This window comes from Eubalaena glacialis, chromosome 4 (genome assembly GCF_028564815.1).
Source record: "Eubalaena glacialis isolate mEubGla1 chromosome 4, mEubGla1.1.hap2.+ XY, whole genome shotgun sequence".
Taxonomy (NCBI): domain Eukaryota; kingdom Metazoa; phylum Chordata; class Mammalia; order Artiodactyla; family Balaenidae; genus Eubalaena; species Eubalaena glacialis.
The window spans coordinates 60,791,186-60,802,188 of record NC_083719.1 but is presented as its reverse complement, the minus strand read 5'-3'; positions in this window follow the sequence as shown (position 1 = coordinate 60,802,188).

The following is an 11,003-nucleotide window of genomic DNA, read 5'->3' as shown; positions in this document are numbered from 1 at the left end:
TAGGCTTTAAGAGTCCTTCAAAATGGCACCACAGTGATCTTCTAGCCATCAAAGGATATTTAGTGAGAAGGCAGAATATGTACTCCCCGATGTAAAATAGAGATGTACTGCCCCCCAAAATCTGACTTACCTTAATGCATTATGACTCTAATCAAGAATTTATCCAAATCTTTTAAAATAAAAGCTATATTTCCCACTTTCGTCACCTTTGGGGGGGGTGGGAGGGTAAGGAATTCCATAAACACCACCTGTAAGGTAACTTTAAGGTAAAAGGGACTTCCACTTTCTCATTTTATAGATGGGAAATTTCAAGTTTTAACCATTCATTATAGAAGGAATAAATAAGCTTATTAGCTGCTACTTGAAGCAATGATTTGTCTTAAAGGTAATCCATTTAATCCTAAATTCTGACCTATCATGCCACTAGTCTATAACTTACCTCTGACCATTAGTCTGGAAGAAAAGAGTCACAATATTTTTTTGAGAAAAAAAAAAGAGCTTTGTGTATGAGGTGGGAATTGCATTAAGGTTCTAGTAACAGAACTTAGTTTATAGTGGCTTATTAAACAAATTAGGAGGTTACTCTATTACATTAAAGAAGTCTGGAGATGGGCTGTCCAGAGCTGGTGAGGTGGCTCTACCAGCTCTTTAGAGACCCAGGCTCCATCTGCCTTTCTGCTCTTCTATTCGTAGAGCATATTCCCAGCCTCCAGGTCAATTCATGGTACAATATGGCAAGGGACAAAAGGACTTTCCCAAGGCCCCACCCAGTGACTTCTGTTTATATCTCACCCCTTGCTGCAAGTGGGGCTGGGAATTGTGTGTGCGTGTGTGTGTGTGTGTGTGTGTGTGTGTGTGTCTTTCTGAGCTGGACACATTATTCCCTCTGACAATAAAGGGTTCTATAAATATGGAAGAAAGAGAAAATACTTGTTGAGTAGGTAAATAGCAGTCTGCCACACCTAGTTTTCAAATCAAAAGGTACTTAGTAGAGTGGACAGGGCCAGTGCCCTAGAGAAACATACTACTCAGCACCCTTCATAGTTTGACTTTGTTTTTATAGTGTTTTTCCTAAGTTATTATTGATATTTGGTACCTCAGACTGTAGTCATACTCCTTAGTTCACAACACATTATCAACATTAGCCCATGGATGGCTCTTCTCTTTTTCTGTTTTTGGGTGTTTTTTTTTTGTTATTTTGGTTTTGGTTTTGGTTTTAAAATTGCTCTGTATCCCCATTCCCCAGTCCCATTACCTCCTTTCTGCCAATATGGGCACCCAGTTTCACATGTTTGATATATGACATTAAATATAAATCTATCCTATCCTTATGTTTCCTGTGTATTTCTTTTACATAAGTAGTATTTGGTTTTAAATCTTATGCTGTTTCTTATTTTTTCCACAGTAAAGATGTTTTTAAAATTCATATATATTGCTATCGTACATCTAAGTGCTGCATAGTATTCCAAGGTTTACATATACCACATTTTATTTACCTATTACCCTAGTTGTCAACATCTAAGTTATTTCCAATTCTCTATTAATACAATTGAGGCCACAATGAAAATCCTTGTTCATGCCACTTTATTGACCTGTGCATTCATTTCTTTGGGATATACAACAAGGCGTGTGAACTCTGGCTCATAGGGCAAACATTTAATTTCACTATGTTCTGCTATATTGCTTTTCAGAATGGCACCAACAGTGCACAAGGAGTTCTTTGTCCTCCACATTCTCTCCAATACATAATATTAGTCCCTCTTGTACATTTTTTTGCCATTTTTATGAGTGTAATGAGGTATTTCACTGTTGTTTTAATTTGCAATTCTCTGATTATCAGAGAATTTCGTATATTTATTGAAATGGCTATTTGGACTTTCCCCTCTGTGAACTGCCTATTCATAATATTTTTGCCTATTTCTTTCCTGTTCTTTTGCAGTTCTTTCTATAATCTAGATATTAATCCTTTACAGTTTTAGATATTGCAGAGATCTTCTCCCAGTCTGTCATATATCTGTTAAATTCATCTATGGTGTCTTTTATTGAACAGAAATCCTTAATTTTTATGAGTGAAATCAGTCTTTATTCAACTTCATTTTATTTCATATGTTTTATGATTTGGGCTTTTGAATCTTATTCGTGAAGTCTTTCTCCACTCCTGAGTCATATTTTCTTCTGTAAGTTTATAATTTTAACCTTCACTTGTAGTTCTCTACTTTAACTGGAGGGATTCAGATGTATTTTTTCCACACACATTTATCATCTATGAAGTTCCCATATATATCTGAGTCCATTTCTGAGCTCTCTATTCTCTTCTGTTTGTCTGTTAGCCAGAACTATTCTACATTCAACACTTTGGTTTTGTAGTATATCTTGATATCTGCTAGGGCAAGTTCCCACTCTGCTTTTATTTTTCAAAATTGACCTACTCATGAACCTCTATTTTTCCATGTAAATTTTAGAATGAGCTTGTTGAGATCCTCAAAAAATCCAAAGGAATTTTTATTAAGATTGCATTGAATATATAGATTTATTTGGGAAGAAATAGCATAAAACTTTACATTGTTAAGAGATCCCATCCACATACGTTCTTTTTGTTGTTGTTGTTGTTCAAATTATTCATTCTCTTTTGTCCTTTAATAGAGTTTTAATACTTTTTCTGTAAAAGGTCTTGGGCATTCTTTCTAAGGTATTTCCTAGGCACTCTGGTGTTTTATTGCGAATGAAAATTTTTTTTCTAGTATTTTAGAGAAAGAAAAGTCAAAGTGATGGATAGTTTTCTAGCTTGGACAAAGAAGGTAGGGACCATTGGAGAAGAGTATGTTACACAGGGGAGGGTTGCTTTCATTTTGATTTTGTTGACCAGATTGAGTTTGAGGTTCCTTCAGGACATCCAGTACAGATGCTCAGTAAGTAATGAGCATTCTAGAAGCCCGTCTGAAGCTTAAGAAACAGATCTGGCTGTAGAAGTAGTGTGTAAAGCAAACACAAATGGCTCCGAGGGCTAAGGAGATAAAGCAAATAAATGCACAGGGCATAGGGCAGCAACTACTCAGTCCTGGAGAACTGTGAACCCACGTGGGAATGTGAACCCAGTGTTACAGAGCTTCTGATTTTTCAAGGAAAGCCAGAAATTTGGATTTTTATGGGACATCTGTTTAAAAACAATGGTTCCGATTAGAAAAATCATTCCTATGGTTTCATTATTACATCCTCTTCACTGTACATGTGTGCTTCAGGTGCTGCTCTGGAGTCCTATTTTTACCATCACTGCCACTGCCATCTTTGCTCCTCTCCTTCCCCTTTCATTGTTTTCTAATTTGTCTCTTTCTTTTCTTTTCTCTTTCCCCTTGATTTTATGATTTTGTTTGAAAAAGTTTAACCCTATATATATGTATCACTAGTCAATAATAGAGCTGTTCTTATCTATGCAGTGATTCAAGTAAACCCTACATCTAATTTAATCTTCAACCCTTTGATTATCACTTGTAGTAGATGCTGTGGAAATCACATTAATGGCCCCACTTCTTTATCTATCCTGGAGTCACATCCTTTGCCATGTGACTTTGTGGTTTCCTTCACTATAGAGGCCCTCCCTTCCATTTTTGAATCTGGGTTTGGCTGTGTAATTTGCTTTGGCAGGTTGAATGAGGGGATGTGCCAGAACAGTGGACCAATTCCCAGCCTATGTCTCAGAAGGCCTTAGAATTTCTGCTTGCTTTCTTGGATTCCTGGCATTGCCATGAGAAGGACACACCTAGGCATATATGCTGGTCTCAGAAGGAGGATAAATAACACATAGAACAGATCTGTTCCAGCTAAGATACTCTAGCTAAGCCCAACAGAGGCCCCAGGAAGTCTTCAGACAGTTTGCAATCCCAGCAGAGATCAGCCAGCCCCTGCACCACCCCAGATTTGTGAGGAATAATAAATGGTGGTTGTTTGAAACCACTGAGTTGGGGACATTTTGCATACAGCAATAATAGATATTAACCTGATCTAAAGCCATTCCAGGAGCCTGTGAGTTTCAGCAGGCTGGAGTCCAAGCACTGAGATATTAGGATACAAGTATCCCCCGTTTTTCTACAGTTTGAGTTTTACCGCTTTGCTTCTACGGATACCTGTTTTTGCTAACAAAAGAAATCTGGAGAGGATTTCCACTTTGATTTAAAAAGGCAAAAGCTGAAAATAGTGTTCAGCATTTGTTTTGCAGCACCCAGAGCAGCGAGAGTGGCACCACCAAGCTCCTTCCTGAGAACTACCCTCAGCATCTCAGCATCAGCCTCCACAGCTTTGAACTGTGTCTGTGAACATCTGTTCTTTATCTCCATTTATTTTGTGCACCCATTAGAAAGATGTGTCCTAAGGTATCAGAAAAGCCTAAGAGAGCTCGTAGGATGTTGTGCTTAGCATAAAACTGGATGTAATTCTTTTGATCGTGGTGAACAAAATAGACACTGTGCATGCATCGAACTTGGCTGCGTCCACCACTTGTACTAATTGCACCCAGAAAGAGAGATTCTTCAAAGCTGCTGAAGTCACCATTGGTTCTGCTAGGAGCAAAGTGTACAAAGTGCAGTGTTCAGTTAAGTTTTCCTACACCTAAGGAGAAATCAGTCAGTCTTTTCAATAAGCTGAAACAGAAAGCACTGGTTGATGGTGGTGAAAATGCTGCAAAAGTGGAATTTAAAGGTAGTCATGGGTGACTTGATCAGTTTTTGAGGTGAGGGGAGTTTCATAGCTTAAAGGTTACTGGAGAGAGTGCTTCAGCTGATACTGAAGCTGCCAAAAAAGGTCCCAGAAGAACTGAAGGAAATAATTACATAAGGTGGTTATTTGTATAAGCAAGTGTTTAACTGCAAGGAAACAGCAATTTATTGGAAAAAGTTGCCAAGCAAATCATTAATTTCAATACAAGAAAAGCAGGCTAAGGGACACAAAGCACTGAAGGACAGGTTAATGCTAATGCCTATTATTAACACCACTGGTGATGCTGTCCTTAGGCCTCTACTAGGGTACCATTCAGAAAACCCGAGGGCACTTAAAGACATTGATAAGAATACACTTCCTGTTGTGTTTCATTCACATCCAAGTGTTTGGAATACCCAAGTGATTTTTTCTGAGTACATGAGTGGATATGTTAGTCCTTTTGTTGAAAAATACTGTAGAGAAAATAACCACGATAATAGGTGTCTTTTGATTGTCAATAATTGGTCTGCTTATCCACCTGGCATTACCGACTATGGCAGTAACATTTGTGTTGTGTTCTTACCACTGAATACAACATCATTGCTGCAACCGTGTGACCCAGGCCAGATAGCCACAATTAAGGCTTACTCTATACAAAATGTGATGTGTTTTATTGTAAGTGCCATTGACAGAAAGGGCAACTCTGAAGCATCTTTATGAGAGATTTGGAAAGGCTACAATATAAAACTGGTAATCGTCAACCTTGGAGATGCTCTTGATAGGCTAACCGTCTCTATGAGAAATGGCATTTGGAGGACACTGTGTCCCGAAGCAGTGAAGTATTTTAAGACTTTGAACCAACAACAATAAATACAGCAAAAGTGACTGTGTTTGTGGAAGTTGGCAAAGATGATGTTGAAGAGGTTTTGGCATTCCATGACCCACAGCTGACAGGTGGAGAGGGTCATCCAGGAACCGACCATGAAGCACTTGTGTGAGCTTTCACCCTGACTGGCAGAGCTGCAGTGATTGCAGAAAAGCATGACTTTAATTTTGAAAGGGCACGTAGGTTTAGGGCAGTTTTGCAGGATGTTTTGAGTACCTACAAAGAATTCTGTGACAGCATATTGCATGAGGCTAAGCAGTCAAGCACACTGTCATATTTCAAGTCTTCCACATCAGCCACAGCAATCAAGGCAGGCAGACACAGAAGGTGTAGATCTTAGTGACTTGTCTGCCCTGATGGATTTAGATGGTGATGAGATCTTAATAGGTGACTGTCTTCCTCTCCCTCCTACCTGTCCTCTACCTCCCACCTCCCCAGCCTCCCATGACTCAGCCTGACACACCATCATCACCACCTCTCTGCCTTCCAGTGTGCTTACCATCTTCCCGGTTCTGATAAGCGAAACTACACTGTACCATACATTATTTCTACTTTATCCAGCCTGTGTATTTATCATATCATTCCTGCTTTTACCATATGTTCGTGTTATTTTAGGTTTTATATACTATTTGGTATGATTTGGTAGATTATTTTTGGGTCTGGGAACACTCACACATTTTTCCATTTAAATTAACAGTAATTGCTTCTTTGCTTTACGCAGTCTTGGCTTACGAAAGTTTACATAGGCCTGCTCTACTTTCGGATAGTGAGGGAAATCTGTATTCCACAACCGAAGAATACTATCAATTAAATAAAACCTGATTTATATCCAATTTCTTTTAGCGTATCATCAATTCTATATTTAATGAACACTCACCTGTCATAATTTATGTTGAATCTGATAGCCAACTCTCTCCTGTCTGATCCTGCTATTTGATATCACACAAGAATATCTAGGGAGCCATAGCATTTCAGTAGTTCTGATTTATTGCTCTATATTACTTCTGGTCAATTGCCCATTAACTGTTTCCTCCCCCTGGAGACCCAAGGAAAGAATGGGTGGGTGTAACACTAAAACCCTGGAGTGATGGTAAAGGAAGGAAGCCAAAGGAAACTAGGCAGGCCCATCTTCTCCACCCCCAACTGAAATACTTACACTTTGCGCCTTCATTGTATAATTGTGTAATGAGTAAAAAGATTACTATATTGTAAATTTCCCCATGCTGCCCCCACCCATCACACATGCCTAATGTGGAGAATGCTGACTCTCCAAGGAGAGTCTCTCTCCACTAGACCCATTCTAGACCTTTAAGATGCAAAAATCAACCCTTTAGACTAGGGCAGTACTTTTTCAAACTCAGTGGTGATGGACCATTAAAAAAGTTCCAATCTATTGTGGATTGATACTTTTGTAAAATATAACAAAGTGTGTGGGTGAATAGGAAGAGAGATTAAGGGATGCAAGAAGTTTCTGGGTAGTAGGAAATGATTACCCTTCAATAGCTTAAGAGATACAAGTTAAAGTTTGGATATGTAAAAAATTACTTGGCTATTTGAATTGTACTTTGAATGCAACTGACCATCATTAGGTTGTTGGCATTAAAATTGGATACAAATACAAAAATTTGCAATTATGCATCATTGCTAAATTCTTCTGAGGGTGTTCATTGCTAGTTGGTGCCTTTCAGGCATCCTACAGCATAAGTGGGAAGGTGACTAGATAGTTCTTTAAAAAAATCACTCAAGCCAGCTTATGCTGAACTACGTCTAACTGCCCATTGGTGGAAACATAGGTAATATCCTTGTCCTGAGCTTGAGCTTGTAAGAAACTTTTATTCACAATGTTAAATTCATTCATTTTCTCACTGCCTCCAAAGTTCCTGGGACTCAAACCCTTTCTGCCTTCAATTTTTAAAAGTGTTTTTGTGGCAGACACTGCTGGTTGTCAATCCAACAGCCATTCTCCCTTCTTCCTTACAAGGGAACCCAAATTTTGTTCAGGGTATCAATACACCTAACTAAAAGTCTGTATTTCTTACCCTTCCTTATAGCTGGGTGACCATGTGACACAGTTATGGCCAAAGAAGTGTAAGTAGAAGTCTAGAGGAGAGGCAAGTCTCCTGGGAAAGCCATTGCTTTCCAATAGACAAGGACAAATTCAGGCTTTTGCCTTTGCCTTTCTCTTTATTCTTATTCTCCCTACCCGGAAAGTGGATATTATGCTGGAGGTGGAGCAGCCATATTGTAACCATGAGGCAATCATGAAAATGAACACCACATTCGAAGGAAAACAAACCAGAAGGATAGGAGGATCCTGGGATGTTAATGACTGACACTGTGAATTGCCTATCTCTGGACTTCCTCTTTGGGGAGAAAAATAAACCCCTTTTGATTAAGTCACCATGGTTGGATTTCTAGTTCATTGAGCCAAATGTAATTTCTAAATGACAGTTATTTTTATGTAGAGTAGTTTATCTACTTTGCTAGATGTCTTAATAAGTTTTAATAACCTAACTTTTAATGAGTAAAACACTTACTACACTAGTTTCTAGACATACTTTGTAAGAGTTTCAACTCAAGAAATGATTGCTGATAAAATGACACTAAAGCTAAGAACTTAATTCTTGGTGCTGTTTTGGTTAGCAATGGAAGATTTGAGGATATGTAGTTTTTTTCTTGACCATCTTTTTTTTTCTTCTCTGTGACTGGCCTGGGAAAATTTCCAGTTAAAACATTTCAATTGGCTCAGAGATGAAAGTTTTATACTCTCCAACCTTTTCTCCAGAAGTCAAGGATTAATTAATTGACAAGTGTCCAGCAATTAATATCTTAAAACTTACTAGGAATTTGGCAAAGAAATTGTTGTGGATTCTTTTCCAACCAGTGTGACAGAAAAATGTTCCTGGTGTGTTTTGAAGTTTCTGACTTTTCTCCTTTCACTTTGGTAAATATTAACCGAGAAGTGGTGTATAGAAGTTGTATCCATGGTGGAAAGAGGAGGCTGACTGGTTGTGTGTGTGTGTGTGTGTGTGTGTGTGTGTGTGTGTGTGTGTCTAGCATTTGTTTGCTACCTGGGTTCATTTGGAAATTAGAATTTGTTACATTTGTAGGTAACTTTGATTCAGGCTTTTACAAATGAGTAGTAGATTTTGCTGTGAACGTAAAACTCTCTAAAATAATAAAATCTATTAAAAATGAGTAGTAAGCATAATACCTGTGTACTGGGCACCACCAGCACACCCCCAAGATAGCAAGTGTTCAGCATGTGCTTGCTGAATTGAACGGTAAGAGCATTAAGTGCATGAGAAAACGCAAGTAATTTATATACCAATGGCTGGAGTGGTGCAGAACTGTGGAACTTACAGAGTTTACAAACTGAAGAAAGTTATGTGAAACATTGGCGATATGTGATTTTTTTCCATGGTGCCACCGCCTCCCAGCATGAGATGTGATCAGCATACAGCCACTCTGTATGCTGATGCAGCATACAAGGATGCAGCACTCTGCACTTGGCTCTTTCCACCGAGCCCAAGCTTGACTTCGTAATCCCCAACTCTTCACTTTCTTCTTATTCTCCCTATCCTTCATAATCCTCAACACAACTGTTCCAGTCTTTAATATGGTTCTGCCAATATTCTTCTTCATCCTTATTTCTAAAATGTGCATAAAATCTTCAAGAGAGGCTTTAAAGGCAAAATAGGGTACCATCTATTTGTTCGACCAATATGTATGGAACACCAGTTACATGCCAGGCACGGTGGTGGGCTCTGGGCATACAATGGTGAGTGAAAATAGATTCAGCTCATTGTCATTTACAGTCTAGTAGGGGAGACAGGCATTAGTCAAGAAATCACTTGTAATTCTAGCATTTCTAAATTCCTATGTGATGTTTAGGTTAGCTAAATATGCTTAAGGCGAATGGACTGGAAAACTTTCAGAAGGCACGGTTTAACACGTTTCTCATAAAATGAGATTGCCAGCATAGAACCATATCATCCACTGAATGCAAATTACTTTGTAGAACTACAAATCTTAAAATGTAATGGAAGTTATATTTAAAAGAAGCACTAAAGATTGTCAAAGAAAGTAGAGTAAGGGAAGTCTTGCAACAAGGTCTTTGGTTCCACTAATTAGATTTAAGAAAATAGCAAAGGAAATTCTCTTCTAGAGAATCAAAACAGACAACTGGGACAGAATAAACACTCTTTCCTTGTTAGGGAACCAAAGCATACTCAGAACCTATCTCCCAATTCTTCCACGCTCAGGCATTCTCCCTGGAGCAGCCAAGTTCACTCGAGATTGGCACAACATTGTAAATCAACTATACTTCATTAAAAAAAATTAAATTGAAAAAAAAGTGTGAAAAGATAGGAATGTTCAGACCATTTTAATATCCTCATCATTATATAGCAATACATAAAATTAATAGTTTATACTTATATTTGCTTATTTTTACTAATTTATGTTTTAATATTTCTAATGTTAAAATGTTGTCACAATTGTAAGTGATATAATAATATAGTATGATTTTCCCCTAGATTCTTAGAAAAGTCTGAAGATCAGTCCAGGATAAGGGAGAGGAGTGGGTTCTGAGTCTAATGCACATCAGTCCATCATAAAGGAACACAAGACTGGAGCTGGGGGAAGGAAAGAAAGAAGTGTCCTTAGAGAAGGCAAGGAGCTAACAAGAGGACAGGTTTTTCCTAAGACCAGAAGGAAACAAGAGGATGGAGGAAAGAGGAACCAGGGGGCTGGGGGCTGGGTTGGGAGCCAGGAAAAGTTGCTCAAGGAGAAAGAGAGGGGATTGCCCTGGAAGAGCTGGGCAGATGCATCTGAGATAGGTCCTCCATGAGGGCTGTTGATTCAGAGCCCGGGACCTGCTTAGAACTGAGCCATCACCTGTGGTTTGCTTTGCTTTCATTCAAGGGAATGTCTCTACTACCTGCACTAGGGGACTCTGACAACTGTCCTCCTTTGGGGTCCATGAGGACCTCATTCCTCCAGCAACCTCCCCTACTGATTGCCTAGGAAGACTTGCAAACAACCCCTTCTCCCCTATTTGCTGCCCAATGCATACCACACCTCCAAGACACCGTTGAACTCATGAACACAAAGAAGAAGAAGAGGACTGATGGGGTCTGGACTAGACCCCCAGTGGAGTGAGTATGGGGAACATCTTACACTTATACTTGGGGTGGGGGTCTGAATGAATCCATCTTGATGCTGGAGGAGCCTTCACCTTCTCTCCCTGCCTTTTTTTCCCCAAGATAGAGTAATAGTTATTGACAATTCTCTTGTAATAATTAAAACTATTTAAGAGTATAAAAAAGGAAATTAAAATTAACCAAAGGAAACATTAGAATGACAGGAATACATATTTGCCCTCTTGCTGTTTCAAAGAAGGGCCTGTCCACGATCCTATCATTTT